This window comes from Dendrobates tinctorius, unplaced genomic scaffold (assembly GCF_039654945.1).
Source record: "Dendrobates tinctorius isolate UK_male_01 unplaced genomic scaffold, ASM3965494v1 ptg000014l, whole genome shotgun sequence".
In the NCBI taxonomy this organism is placed as follows: Eukaryota; Metazoa; Chordata; class Amphibia; order Anura; family Dendrobatidae; genus Dendrobates; species Dendrobates tinctorius.
In genome coordinates, this window is record NW_027361682.1 from 5,025,264 (window position 1) to 5,032,881 (window position 7,618).

Here is a 7,618-nt window from a genome sequence, read left to right on the forward strand (position 1 = left end):
GCCAGCAGGTGACGGTTGTGAAAACCGTGTTGCACTGACCGGGGTCAGTGAGAAAGAGACTGGTGGTTGCTATAGGGTGCCTCTGTGGAGAAGAGGTATCCGAGGACCTGTGGGGCCAACACAGGTAATGGACAGGTGTTCATGTTGTACTGACCGGGGTCAGTGATAAAGACTGTGTACCTGGAGGGTTCAGTGAGCAAGGTCCTGGAGGGTCAGTGTTGGGAGGTTCTAGGAGAAGAATCGTCTCCCTGGAGCACATGGTATGACCTTGGACCTGGTGAGGCGTGAGTGTTGGGCAGTCTCAGGAGGAGATGGATGTCCTGAATAGCACCCGCCGAGCCCCTGGACCTGGTGAGGCCGGTGTGTTGGGAAACCCTGGGAAGAGGGTCAGCTCCCTGAATAGCACCCGGTGCACCCTGTGTGTTGGACGGTCTCAGGCAGAGACAGTACGTCCTGAATAGCACACAGAAAGGACAAGTGAGTTTTTTGTGTGGTGTTTTTTTTTCTTTTCTCAACTCAGCCTGCGGTGGCTCAGTGGGAGTCAAGAAGGTGACAAGCGGCTTCCTGTAACTCAGTGGGGTTGCGAAGGGGACAAGCGGCTTCCGGTAACTCAGCGGGGTTACGAAGGAGACAAGCGGCTTCCTGTAACTCGGCGGGGATATGAAGAGGACACCAACCGCTGTGTGTGAACAGCAGCCGGTGGTGTCGGTGAACGGTGACAGCAGGAGCTGTGGTGGTGCCAACAAGGACTTGTGTGGTATTGTAAAAGAGACAAACTGTGTTGTGTGAACTGTGGTCTAAGAAGACTGGTATAATGGACATGGGGAAATCCCGAAAGGGGGCGATGGCCCAAAATCAGGGTGGTAGCCCCAAAGGGGGTGGAGTCTCAGAAGGGGGCGGTGACCCAAATTGGGGTGGTAACCCAAAAAGGGGTGGAGTCCCGGGAGGGGCGGTGACCCAAATTGGGGTGGTCCAGAAAGGGGCCGGTGTGTCAAAAGAGGAACGGCAATGTTCGTGTATGTTGTTTTCTGAATGTGGAATATTCTTTCCGGATAATGATGGGCCACATGTGTGTACCGTAATGCTGCACCGAGAAGGAGTCTTGGGTCGGCTCGACTCAAAGCGTCAGGTGATTCTGACAGGATCTCCTCTCACTTTCTGTCTGACCGAGAGAATGGTCCAGGTTCGCTGTGAACAAGGGGACACGGTAAACTATACGGTAGAGAGAGTGATGTTTGAGGGGCCCATAGGTGGGGAGTGCCAAGGGGGCGGATACAACGGGACTTAGTCTATGCCTTGGAGAGGGGCCGGGACTTTGTCGTGTTTGATGACATATGGCAGGAGGTTGGAGACGTTTCTACTGTTGGGCTAACAGATATTGAGACGGTGACTGCTCCTGACGTGGACAGGTCAGAGGTAGAATTGACCGGAAGAAGTGCATCTGCCCAGCTTACGGACCTGACGTCTCGTGATATGACAGATGGTGGGCTGGGAGATGAGACGATTGGGGGGAAAACACGGTTAGTGGGTAACTGGAAGAATTACTCGACAGGCTGGGGTGACTCAGACTCTGAGAGAGAAAGAGAGCACAGAATAGAAGGGCTAGAGAAGGAAATCTCTGAGCTCAGAGGTCACCTGTCAGCGTGGCAAAACGTGAACAAGACGCTTAGGGAAGAGATGGAAGAACATCTCGAACAAGAAAGAGTCCTGAGACAAATGGCCGAGCACAGGGTTGAGGAGCTCGAGAAAGAAGTCTTGGAGCTCAAAGAAACTGTAAGTGGTCTTCTGCGGGAGAAGAACTTTGACAGTGATGAACAGCGACCGGTGAAAGACCTGGCTAGTCAATGCTTGCGTTGAGAAACATGTGATGGTGTCTCCGCAGTGTTGGATGTTAATCTCCATGAGGTCATTCATCCTCATTTTTCACAGTCTTTACTAGGCATTGCTCCCACTAGCCCGTTTCCTACTCCACACTGATGAGGGGCAATACCCCGAAACAGCTGTCTGTGGATGGATACCATGTTTTGGCATAGGTGGTTTCCTTCATTGGAGACTGCCCTTCCCGTGGTTGTTCCTTCCCGGTGAAAGACCTGGCTAGTCATTGCTTGCGTTGAGAAACATGTGATGGTGTCTCCGCGGCTGTTGATTTACATGTTTTTGCATATTTCCCATAAGAGATGGGGCATTGCTCTAGCATCACTGCGTTGAGAAACATGTGATGGTGTCTCCGCAGTGTTGGATGTTGATCTCCATGAGGTCATTCATCCTCATTTTTCGCAATCCTTATCGAATAACACTATGTTCCCTCTTTATCCGCTCTACGCAAAATAACATCATCCCATTTTTTTTATTTCTTGTAAAGCTTGCAAATCTCCGTTTGTCAAATTTTTAGGAGGCTGATTGTAAAATAAAGCCTCAACATATTTGATTGCTAGATCCTGAAATAGATCAATTGCATTGCCTGGTGAAATCGGAGGCATAAAAGTAGATTTCACTACTACAGTAAAGGGTTGCAAGCTTTCAGTAGAAGTTATGCTGATTTTCAATACAAACAGCTGGTTCTGTTAGACTTATTAGGGTGATTACATCACTTATATGTTCTGCATCATCAGAGGGATATACCATAAAGCCCAGCGTTCACTAGGAGGGTTTACAGGCACTTGATTTTTATTAATGTTATTAAAAGCTTTATGTAGATGCAATTTTCGTACAGATTTAAATAAATCTATTTTAAAGTCAGTTAGGTGAAACGGTTCTGGTAAACAAAAATTCTGTCCTTTAGATAATAGCGATCTATGGTTAGCTGTCAGGGATTTTTTAGATAGATTCACAATACGTAACTCATCACTAGGAATCATTGTCTTCTCCATGAAACATGCTTGCGTTCTTTTCTTGGATTGGTGCCTTCTACCGCCTCTTCTAATTTTTTTCCTCCTAAAGGGAAAGATTGTACTGCAGTGTCAGATAAAATCTCGGGTTGGTCTTCCACTGCATTGGAATCTGAGTCTGTGATCCACCCATCGCCAACAGATTTTTCCTTTCTGAATCTAGGAGTGCGTTTTTTATTAAAAGATGTATACTTTTTAGACATATTCCATGTAAAAATGTGATCCGTATCAAAAATTTTGTGTTGTCGCACAACGCGTTTAAATTCATGGATCCCCAGGAAGAAGCACCTGTAGTGCGAAATGCGCGTCGGGGTCTGGAAGAATAGTTTGTCACTTGACATCTTACTGATCGGGGACTGCCGTCTCAGGTATGGGTATCTGAATTTGTTTTTTTCACTTTGTTCTGGCTACTGAGCCTCACTGAGCGTCCAGTTGGCTCCCATGTAGGGCTAGTAATACAGGGCACACTCTGGGTAGTCTATTTAGACTTGTTGAGGTGGAGATATGGATATTATCTGTGCACCTTGGATTACGCATGTGCACTTTATTAACAATTAATTGTAGCATTAATTTACTGCATGTTGTGAATCTCCTTCAGCATATGTAACATATTTTTGTGTAATATTTGAAGAGCTTAGTGTACCAGGCATATGAAGTGATAAGCCTTGCCTTATGAGTATTTCAGCTGACAGTCCTCTTGTATTCTACTCTTCCTTTTTTTTGTTTGGTTTGAGGCACCAACAAATTTAATCATGTTTGTATAAATTGTGTGGTTTTTGTAACAATAAAAATGACTTTATATTTTCTTGGTCTGACACTATTTGAATATGCTCATAGTTTAACGCCTATGGGATTGGTATGTTCATTGATCATGCGTAGTGTTACCCATCCAATTTTTTTATGAAATGGGTTTGGGTGTTATGTTTATTCATATAGTCAAATGGTCAGACTAAGAAAAATTAATAGCGACAATACCATTTTGGATAAACAGATACGCAGACGATTTGAAATCACGATTTTTGAAAAGGGGATACCCTGCCTCTGTTCTAAATTCAGCACATGAACGGGTAATGAATTTGTCCCAACCTGATTTGCTATACAAAAAGCGTAAAAATGCACAAGAGAAATAAGAAGTGATAATGGTGCTAAGGGAAAAAAAAATTTCTTTAGTTTTAAGCACAGTCCCATAGATGAAATTATACACGCGACAATCAGAAAAAATTGGCACATATTAACGGTATGATAAAGATTTAGAAGAGATTAGCGCTACACGCCCTTATTTCTCCTACAGGAGAACACATAATCTATCAGACCTGTTAGTACACAATCGACTTTTACCTGTTAATAAAAATTGGCGGAATAAAAATCTCCCTCAAGGTAACTTTAAATGCGGTCACTGTTATTTCTGCCACCTTCATATTACAGAAAACCCTCTAAGGATCGGATAAATTGAACATAAAGTGTTTAATTTTATTTCTTGCAAAACTAAGTTTGTGGTTTATGTGATTTTTTTTGCCCTTACTTTTTTTATTACATAGGGAAAACCATCAGAACTCTGGCCACAAGGTTTCGTGAACATTACCATTCTATTAGCACACGTAAAGGATCTGCTAAACTGATCCACCATATGCAAACAGTACATAAATCTGACCCTGATTTAATGAAATTTGCTGGTATTGAAGTGATAAAACTTCCCCCAAAGGGTGGTAACCTCAATATACTTTTATTAAAAAAAGAAGCCAGATGGATAATTAAATCAAACGCCCAAGGAGCAATTGGTTTAAATGATAAATTAGATCTGTCTATTTTCTTGAAAGATTTTTTTCCTCTTTTTCTGTATAAAATAGTTAACTGAATATCGTCTGCAAAAATGTGTTCGTAAAAAATATTGCTTGCTTGCTCTTGATTTTTTTCTATATTTTTAATGCAAGAGAGAAAATGTTTTTAAATTTGTTTTTGTAATCATTGATTGTGTAGTCATGGATCTCCTTTAAAAGGAAATAACTTCACCTGATTTTACACCTGGACCTGTAGAATCGTCGTCCACTTCCCTCCCTGCTGTCTTCCCTTACCTGTTTGTCCCATGAAGTGTGTCCATATACCGTGCATGGATGAATAAAGGACTTCATTTTAATATAGCTTACGGGTGAGTGCTGCATTTTTTCTACTTTTTCTGACCTACTCTCTACCACACTTATTTGTTCCTAACAACCGCCTCCAAGATTTCTCCCGAATATCCTCTGGAATTCCACACCTCAACATGTCCGATTATCCATCACCCTCGGATCATTCAGACGGAACCTGAAAACCCATCTTTTCAGTTTAAGTGTGCAAAGACAGACCCCAATGAAGTGGCACCTCTGACTATAAAAGAAACAAACCCACAGACTGCAGGAGTCTTGGACCAAACAGAGGCCCTCCCCAGCTGCATAGATTCATCAGGACACAGGAGAAATCTACAGTGGGAGGAGTTATCACAGCTCTATCTCTGAGACTTATGTCATCCGGATGGCTAAGGCCATAGTGACCTCTAAGGACTTATGAGCTTCATACAGGACCAGAGAGTCCTTTAGCCTTTTCTGACAGACCCTGACCAAAATGGCTTCTAAGGGCTGGATCATTCCACCTAGAATTAGTGGCCCATTTCTGGAACTCAAAAAAGAACTCCTCTGCTGGCAATCCCTCTGCTGGAGCTTGCATAACTTAGACTTAGCTAGGGAGACCTGGTCAGGGTCATAGTAGATAAGGCCTAGGGCCACAAATAAACACATCTACCGACTGGCCAGACTTAAAGCCAGCCGAAAGAGAAAAGGTTCAGGATATGAGATCCCCTTGAAATAGGTAAACAACAAACCTGAACACCAATGTATGCACAGTAGTGTACAGGTAATACAGTAATCACCAGTTAAATTATACACAAGAGCTCTGTATATAGTGTACAGGTAATACAGGGTCTTATCTCTGCAGAGAATAGCACAGTCATTTATAGCTGATCTCTTCTAGAGCACATTCCTCACTTTTTCCTGACTTTTACACTATCAGATGAAGAAAAAAGCAACATAGTGCCGCCCTGCAGAGTAACAGAACCTCCCATTTGTTCCCTTGCATTGAAAACAGTCTCCTAAAAAGTAAATTATATTACAGCAATAATAATGTTCATCTAATTGCCCCTACAGTAATTATGTCCCCCACTTGCTACCATAAACTATTAATATATGTTCCTCATTTGGGCCCCCATATAGTAATTAAGTCCCTTATCCAGGCATCCTTTATTTAAGAACTTGCGCCATCTTGGACCCTAAAGACCCTACCCTCGGCCTGGCTGCCCCCCCTTATGTCCCTTGGCCTGGCTGGTCCTCCATATGTCCCTTGGCCTGGCTGCCCCCAATATGTCCCTTGATCTGGTTGAACCACTAAAGGTCTCTTTTCCTGGCTGACCCTCATGTCCCTTGGCCTGACTGGCCCCTCCATATGTTCATGACCTGGCTGGCCGCAACATATGTCCCTTGGCCTGGCTGGCCCTTTATATGTCCCTTGGCCTGGCTGCCCCATGTCCCTTGGCCTGGCTGACCCTCCCATATCCCTTGGCTTGGCTGTCCCCCCTATATGTCACTTAGCCTTGCTAAGCCCCCATATGTCCCTTGGCCTGGTTGGCCCCTCATATGTCTCTTAGCCTGGCTGGCTCCCCATGTTCCTTGCTTTGGCTGTCCCTCCATTGTCCTCAGCCTGGCCTCAGCATCATACAGAAGAAAAAAGATTACTCTTAGGCCTGTTTCACACTTCAGTTTTTCACAATCAGTCAAGATCCGCCGATTTGCCAAAAAAATGGATCCTCCATTTTTATTTACGGAACCGTTTTTTTCCCCATTGACTTTCATTATCGGCGGATTTTGACTGATGATCGTCCATTGCGTCCGTATTTGTGCGGATCCGCCAAAATTGTGGCGCCCGCTGAGATCACCGAACGGACCATGCAACGTTTTCTTGCTGTCCGGATCCGCATTTTCCCCTTTTAACCCTGAATCAAGTGTCGCTGCTGGATGAAAATCTCTCTCTCTCTCCCTGCCTCCACCATTTCTGCCCGATCTCCCCATTTCTCGCATCGCGCGATCTCCTCCCTCATGGCATCGCGCGTTCGCAACTCACCCGCATCCCACGAGATGATCGCTCCCCGCAGATGCCCGCTCTCTTCTGGATACCACTACATCCGCCGGTATTAATTTTTTCTTTTTCCCCAGGCGCGGTTCCTTTAAATTTTTACCATCGGCGGATCCGTACATACGCTGATCCGCTGTCCCCCGTTTCTGTCAGTCCGCCTGCGGATCCGTTTTCCGCTATTTTGGCGGATTTAGACTGGCAAGAAAAACTGATGTGTGAAACAGGCCTTACCTGCCTGTGCTTCCATGCTGCTCAGCATTGTATGCCTGCAGATCGGGCACGCTTATGGTGAAATGGGCACTGACCTAGCAGAGGTCGGCGGGTTACTTGAGTGAGCCTGTTGCAGGCAACGTCACTGTCATGCACCATCTGCCACAGGCACACTCAATTCAGCTGCTGGCCATGTTAACTACTGTGGTGAGGAAATACATTTCAGCTGAATGTGTGTCCTCGGACGCACAATAAGTTGAAACAAGAAAACCCCCTCTATGCCCTGCTTGTGGGCCTGCCAAGGACTGCACCGGTATCCCGCTGGGCCAGTCCGACCCTGTTCTGCTACATCCACACTGTAA